The 7809-nt window shown below is 36.9% G+C and overlaps 1 long non-coding RNA gene across 1 annotated transcript; it reads left to right on the top strand.

The window, feature by feature from the left end:
• The first annotated feature begins 403 nt into the window (after positions 1–403).
• On the top strand, positions 404–5534 carry LOC309605173. Its single transcript, XR_014231273.1, has 2 exons — positions 404–775; positions 819–5534. It is a non-coding gene; the product is annotated as an uncharacterized lncRNA (long non-coding RNA).
• Positions 5535–7809: the final 2275 nt, after the last annotated feature.

Here is a 7809-nt window from a genome sequence, read left to right as displayed (position 1 = left end):
ACATATAGTCTATGGCTGTTTCAGTATTTAGATATATTCATCAGAACTGAGTAGTTGCAACCAAGGCCATATGGCCTGCAAAGCCTCAAATTATTTCTGAATTCTGAGTGGTCACTGGGGATCAGATACCATTTACACATGTTTTTACTTTAGTTTGCAAGAACATAGTTTACTAAATTGAAAATCTGCGGTAGATTATGAAGGGAAAGGAATGATCTTTCTCATTATTTCCATCAAAATATAAACATTAAGAGATAAGTCATCTACCAAATAAATAATCGTCACTAAATATCCCTCATCAATTTATTCTGTTTGTGAAATTAATTCTCGTGCTGCTGGATGTTGGACAGGAGTCTATGTTCTTGAATTTATCTGCTTTTGAACTAAAAAGACTCCTGGTACAGTCTACACTGGCTCAGCATTGTCAGGTTTAAGCTCTGAAGCCCATCCTTTAGAATTTCTACTCCTTGAAATAACAATAGTTAACAGTACTTGGTAGAGTCTTTTGCATGAAGCTCTGAGATTGTCCTTTGTTGAATACATGGAAAGCTGTGAGCTTTCAGGTAAGCATCTGAGGAAAGCAGAAAATATGTGTGGATAAAATTAACCGTAGTTTGTGTCGTTAATTTATTACAGTCATCAATAATATCCAAATGGAGAAGTACAAAGTTCTCTACTGGGAGACAGTAAGTAACCATCTCATAAAGATTTGACAAATGTTTCTCCTGAGGATAAGAACATATTATAGAGAGTCAAGACATTAATAAATCTCCAGGTACTTCCAATTCAAAAAGTGCACAATTTTAATAAATCTCCAGGTACTTCCAATTCAAAAAGTGCACAATTTCAGAAATATTTATATTAATGACATTTTACCTACATAAAATTATCCTTTGACTTAACAACTCTTCCCATGCAGCTTTGAAAACAGCACTGAGCTAATTAAGAAGTACAGATCATACCAAGAATACCTAATCATTTCTAGTATTTCTTTTTATAGAAGGTGAAAGGACAAATCTTTGTGACTGTCCAGGGCTTTCTGGGAAATCTCAAAAATAGTTTTGGGTGTAAAAGAAATTGCAATTTCTTTTTTTTGTTTGTTTTTCAAATTTGGGATATTCTCTTAGCAAACTAAATTCAAAAGAGTTCTAAAAGTAGATTTGGTGGCTTGATTAAGATAGTATCACAGGTGCCTGAGAAACAATAGTGTGAAGGTTAATTTTATGTGTCAACTTGGCTGGGCCAAGGTGCCCAGATAATTGGTCAAACATTATTCTGGATGTTCCTGTGAGGGTGTTTTTAGATGAGATTAGCATTCAAGTTGGTGGATTTTGAGGAAAGCGGATTGCTCTCCACCATGTGGGTAGGCTGCACCCAATCAGCTGTAGACTTGACTAGAACAAAAGGCTGACCTCTCTCGAGCAAGAAGGAATTCTGCCAACAGGTGGCCTTGAACTGCAGCATCAGCTCTTCCCTGGGTGTCCAGCCTGCTGGCCCACCCTCATGTTTTCCTTGATAAACCAAAACACTTTCCATCATTGTGAAAACACAGTTGTATTTTCTTGCCACTATCTCTGCTAATATAGCATTAATCACCCATATTTACTATAACTTGTAACTAAATTAACTAACTTCTACTTTCATAGGAAAAAAAATGGGAGGGAGGTGATTGATAATTATTTGTCCATTCGCAAGCATTTTAGCAGAATTGCTAGGATATGATATACATGGTACAACTACCCACAGTCACATACACCCATTTTACAACTTCCTAAAGTGTCAAAATAGATATATCCATTAACATGACCCAAAGGTATAGTCACTCCATAACATACAAAAATAAGAAACAAAAGTATGTAGATTAGATACATATTATGATCAATGTTTCAGTATTCTGTTTTACTTAGAATCTATTCAGGTGTACAGAGATTAGTCATTAATTAATTTAATATCAGTTCTAGTTAAAGTTAACTAAGAATCTTTACACTTATTTTTAAGCTGAAACATTACGGAACATGTTAAAACTTTGTTGAAATTATATTTTAATTTAGTTGAACATCAAATCTTATAAAAACAAGATATATGCTTATAGTATACTTAACATTAATAAAATCAGAATTTGAAAATATGATTATTTTCAAACAAAATGACCAAATCAGTATGGATTCACTTTAATTATATAAACTTGGATTTTTACATAAAAATACCTCTGGGCTAGCAGTTTCTATGAAAAGAAATTTTTATTCCCTTAAAATATATATTTAAAGTATTAGGTGTTTAGTTTCTTTATTTTCTGGGAAAATATTCTGAATTCTGGGAAAATGTTATATATATATATTTATAAGCACTTATTCTCGCTAAACTAATTAAAACATAGCTCTTTTAATTTAAAATACATTATGATCTCATTTCTTAATGTACTCTAGAGGTAGAAAAATATTTCACATTCACACACTGAGAGGTAAAGACTTTCCTCCCTTATACACAGAGATCCCCTGGCTTCAGTTTTACAACTTTAACCATGGGTCAAAGTAAACAAAAAGACTCACCAGACTAGATCTCAAAGATTAGTTCTCCTTCTCAGAGGACATATAATTTTTATTTAAGCTCACAAGTAGACAGACAAACAAAAATTAATAAACCAGATTCTCTGCTGTTTCTCACCTTAGAATAGATCCCCATCATCCAAGAGAAATCACCAAATGGTCAGATTAATAAAATTAGATGCCCAATCTTGTTGCCATCGATAAGGAATAACTCATCAGCCATGCAAAAATCAGACCCAGAACTGAACTTGGCTAAGTATAGAAACAAAAACAAAAACACAAAATCTGGAGGAAAAGACCAGAAAAAGAGTCAGGACAGGTTAAGTTGTTGTGCCCCTTGAGAATCACTCCGAGAACCAAGAAAAGAGATTTTTGGACTTGCTGCATGAAATAAATATTTAGATAATTCAGTTTAATTGGCTATGTAGGCATCTCAGTGGGACCTCCACAACTGTTAAAGTATAATTTTCAAAAAGTTAAAAACACGACTCTCATTCACATATAGAAGGACTATTTCTCCAACCATTATTCATAATTTTTCATCGTTGAGGAAACCAGTAAGATGGTAAAGCTGCCTCAGAGAAGACAGCTTTGAGGAACTGGATATTTTATAAGCATTAAAAAATAAAAAAGAATGTTAGAATAAGATTGCTAGGATAGGTACCAAATTGGTTAATGTTCAACAGGACAATAAAACTGTAACCTTTGGGATTATCTTCTCTAGTAGACAGAAATATGCTAGTTAACCTGAAACTTTACAGCATCTGGGCCATAATCAAATTGTAATAGGAAAGTCAAACATAAGCAAACTCCCCAAGAAAATTAAAGAATCCTTGGGCAGGCCTATTCAGTGCTTCTGTATCATATTGAAAGAAAATACCATCCTCCCCTTTGATTATTTTTTACAGGTTTTAGGCAATTTTTCTTAATCTTTTATTGCCCCTGTTCTGTTTGTATGACTCAAACATGTTTTGATTTTGCAAACAATTACAGTTCTTCTTGAATTTCCTAGGCAGGCTTTATTTCTAGAGGCCAAGCCTTTTAAATATAGGTATTTCAAATTCTCTTCTAGCATTTGGGTTTACAATGATTCCATTGATTTTTTTTCTCTTTATGTCCTCCCAAGATAATGGTATATTCTTTTAATAATAAAGACTCTCCTTCCTTTTTCTTTGTTTTCTAGAACAATCTATAATAATATTCTTCTGTGGGAGGAGCTGTAGCTTGGGACTCCGACATCTAAAGCCTCCTTCTAAACATATGTGATTAACTAAGTTACGCCATTTACTCTGGGGTGACTCTCGATAAAATAAGCTGCATGAATTCAAAGTTATTCCTTCCACATTTTTCTCTTTGGGCTCTATAAAGGCTTCAAAACAACTTGGAAAGATGAACAAAATTATGGGTAGCTGATCTAAGACTAACTCTTCCTGGTTTAAACACTTAAAGCTAGCATGTCACATCACAGTGTTCTGCAGCACAGGTGGGAAGTGGTTACTTTTTTAAAACAAATTTATTTTTATATTTATTTACTTTTTATTGAAGTATAGTTGATTTACAATGTCGTGTTCATTTCAGGTGTACAGCAAAGTGATTCATTTATATATATATAATCTTTTTACATTTTTTTCCCGTATAGGTTATTACAGAATATTAAGTATAGTTCCCTGTGCTATACAGGAGGTCCTTGCTGTTTAGAAAAGTGTCTACCTTTGAAGTGTAAAGTCTAGACCTCCTTTCTGGTTGGAGAAATGCAGCAGAGGCAGCCAATGTTGTTCTGCAGGGTCCCTTCCTGGACACTGCCCGGCTCCTCGCTGACCCACCATAAGGCCTGCAGGGCTGTATTAGCAAGACTTTTTCCTGTGATCAAATTCTTGCTAGAATAGGCCCAGCTTGCACGCGCTTACTAAGCCCCCCATTTGTTGGGCATTTTGCTATGGAGTGTGGGTGTTGAGGAAAGCTACAAACCTGCCGAACAAAAGTGCCATCAACTCTAGTGACTTACAAACATCAAAATCCCATATGGTTGGCTTCTAAAGCCTGAGGCCTTAATCTGCCTCCACAAGCTGCACCAGATAAAAGCCTCACAACCCACAACTATAACAGCCAGCCGCCTGGCATAAGGTCAAAGCTCCACAAAACCCATGGTTGCTAAAATCTATGACCTAAAGCCTGCAATCCAGGCCCCATCAGGAACCTTAATCTACAGGTGCTGTTTAGTTTTCCAAATTCTAATCCTTTTCTATTTCTGAAGTTTTCCAGCTCATTAAACTGAATGTTGGATTCATAAGGAAAATAAATAGCATCCCATTTTTTTCTTGCCCCAGTTTGGATACTGAGAGATGGTCTATGGAGTCGACATGCTGAAGATGGGCATAGCATCTTTATTTGAATGAAGCGGTTGGAGACCACGGCTCAAGTGAGAAGGTCGTAAGGACTTGCATTGCATGAAGGCTTCCTCTTCCACTACCCTCACACATGAGGCAGAGTTTCCAGGAATCGTGCAGTGGTGGAGGGAGTGTGAGTGAAGAGGCTTCCAAGCTACAGAACTAAGGTACACACAGGTAAATTACTCTCTTGGGAAGGAAGGAGTAACAGGAAAGTGGGAACATCCTCTAATTGAACTCTTTCCAGAACATCGAGTCCAACATGAGACACAGAGAACTAGAATCACTTTTTAGATTAGGACCTTGGAACAAAAAGGTGACAGGCCTTGGGATCTTAGAATCTTCCATTCATGTGTTATTCATCCCTTTGTTCATTCAAAAATATTGATATTCTACTATGTGTTCCACATTGTACTAGAAACTGGAAAACCACAATACATAAGATTCGTAGGGTTCCAGCTTTCATAGAATTTCTAATTTGTGTGAAAGACAGAAATTGAACAAATGCTTGCCCTTATCATGGCTGCCAAAATCCAAGAAAACACAGGGCTCTCAGGAACTTTTTCTCTTGAAAATCCAAATCAAATTGGCTTAAGAAAAATAAAGCATTTTATTTGCTTACATAATTAAAGAGTTGACGTCTTGAGGCATATCTGGCAGTAGGGGTTCCAGAGCCATCCAAGTCTGGTTTCCCATTTCTGTTTCTATTGTGTGTATGCCACATGCTGTTTACAGAAGGCTCTTGTAGATTCAGCAGCTCTAGATCTTACATCTCAACTTCAAGCCCAGTGGAAAAGAGTGAGAATCTTTATATCAGAATTCTCAGAAAAAGGTCTGATTGGGTAATAAGCCCATTTCCATGCCAGTCACTTTGGCTTCGGCTTGTGCCCCATGGAGCCCCACGAGAATGAGATGTGTGGTGTATGAGTGAGGGTGAGCCTAGGTCCCCAGAAACGATGGGATAGGCTTATTATTAGAAGGTTGAATGGATACAGGGGCACAAAAGCCACAGCTGTTCACCATGAGTGAATTAGTCTGGGGATAACAGGGAAGCCTTCTCTTCGGAAGACATGGTATCTCCATGATCTGAAGATCTGAAGATCTGTAGAGGTTAGTTGAGTTTAGAGATGGTAAAGAACATTCCAGGTTGACGGAAGAACGTGTGAAAGATTAGAGGGAAGAAAATTATATATTTCAGGCCAATATGATCAAAAAAGTGATAAAGGGAGGGGGGAGACTGGAGAGTAGGTTGGAAATGTAATAGGTATCAGATTATAACAAGTCTTGTCGGTCATAGCAGAGCCTTTATTTTGGTTTTAATCTAGCCATTTGGATCAAGGAATGGTAGACAAGGGAGAAAGAAAGAAAGAAAAAAAGAAAGAAAAAGAGAAAGAAAGAAAGAAAAAGAAAGAAAGAAAGAAAGGAAGAAGGAAAGAAAGGAAGGAAGGAAGGAAGAAAGAAAGAAAGAAAGGAAATTCACCTGGGTGACTATATATTCCATGGACAACATTCCATTATAATCCCAAGGGTCTGCCCATTTTTTAAAATGTACTTGAATGTAGATATAGCTAATATTTCTTAAAATAAATGGTCCCTTAGCTGGGCATTAGAAATCACTGTGCTCACCAGAGATGTCTGATAAAATGATACTTAGTGGGTATGGGCTATGACTTAACATACTGAGAAACAATATTATCATCATTCTCTTTTGATTTAGACTCACTGTTCTTCAAATAACTTTTTTATCTTTCAGTGGTTGGAATCGGGCCAGTTCTAAGCAACAGTTATATATTAATACTAAGAAGAGGAGAATGCGTGTGCAATGTCTTAGCACAGCTATCATTTCACCAAACATGAGGTGTAGGGGCCAAATCATCGGGTCAGGGCATGGCTGCATCCTCCCTGGAGATCACGCTATCCTGGAAGACAGAAACTTTTTAGAGAACAGAAGGCAATAGAAACGTCAGCAGGGGAATTCTCTTCATTTTGCTGCCAAACTTTTCACCTTACCATTCTCCAGATTATTAAGAGATCAAAAGCTACTGTGGCGATGAGCCAAACCAAGAACTTTTGCTGCCGACACCGTAGGGAGAAAGCTAATGACTGAACAGTATCTGTATCCCAACAACATCAAGATGAGATAAAAGCCTCCTTTCTAAGGGGAAATCGAATAATCAGAAAGAAGTGTTACAGAGAGAGGCTGGAAGGAGTTTAAGCCATGGAGTGGATCCTCTTGCTGAATCAGGATTAGCAACAGTGATTTGACAATATTTTGCTAAGCGTTTCTTGACTGAAGCAATGGCAGAAAAATGGGTGATGCTGTAACTGGCAGAGTCTGTTGTTTCTCAGAAAGAATGCAATTATGTGGAGTGATGGATGTTAACGCAACTTATTGTGATCATGCTGCAAGATTTACACATAACAAGTCATTGTGTTGTACACCTTGTACTAACACACGCTATAGGTCAATTATATCTCAGTAAAACTGGAAAAAAAACCCAACAACTAGGAAGCGACAACTGAAAAAAAAAAAGTCTTGTTTATGCCAGATGTGTACAGCTGCTGATTCAGAAATATAGGACGTCTTGGACAAGAAAAAAAAGGAAATAATGTAAATTAATGGATAGACGAGTCTCTTAGGAGTGTAGGAAGATGTTGAATGGAGCCCCAGCGTCCTACGAATCAAAAATGCAGAAAATGTAAGTGGAGATCTTAGAAACAGAGATATAACAAGACCTAGGTGAGAGCTATCCTAGTGCAGATCCATCCAGAGAAAAAGGTCAGGATGACCCTCGCTCCTTGGGCTTATGTGTGCTAAGGTCTCCAGTTCTGAATGTTTCTGGCAAGAAAGTTATGGAAGGTTTTAGCGTTTAGGG

The sequence above is a fragment of the Balaenoptera borealis genome, assembly GCF_965194805.1.
Source record: "Balaenoptera borealis genome assembly, chromosome: 11".
In the NCBI taxonomy this organism is placed as follows: domain Eukaryota; kingdom Metazoa; phylum Chordata; class Mammalia; order Artiodactyla; family Balaenopteridae; genus Balaenoptera; species Balaenoptera borealis.
The sequence above is the reverse complement of the archived record's forward strand: the minus strand, read 5'-3'. Positions and strand labels throughout refer to the sequence as shown.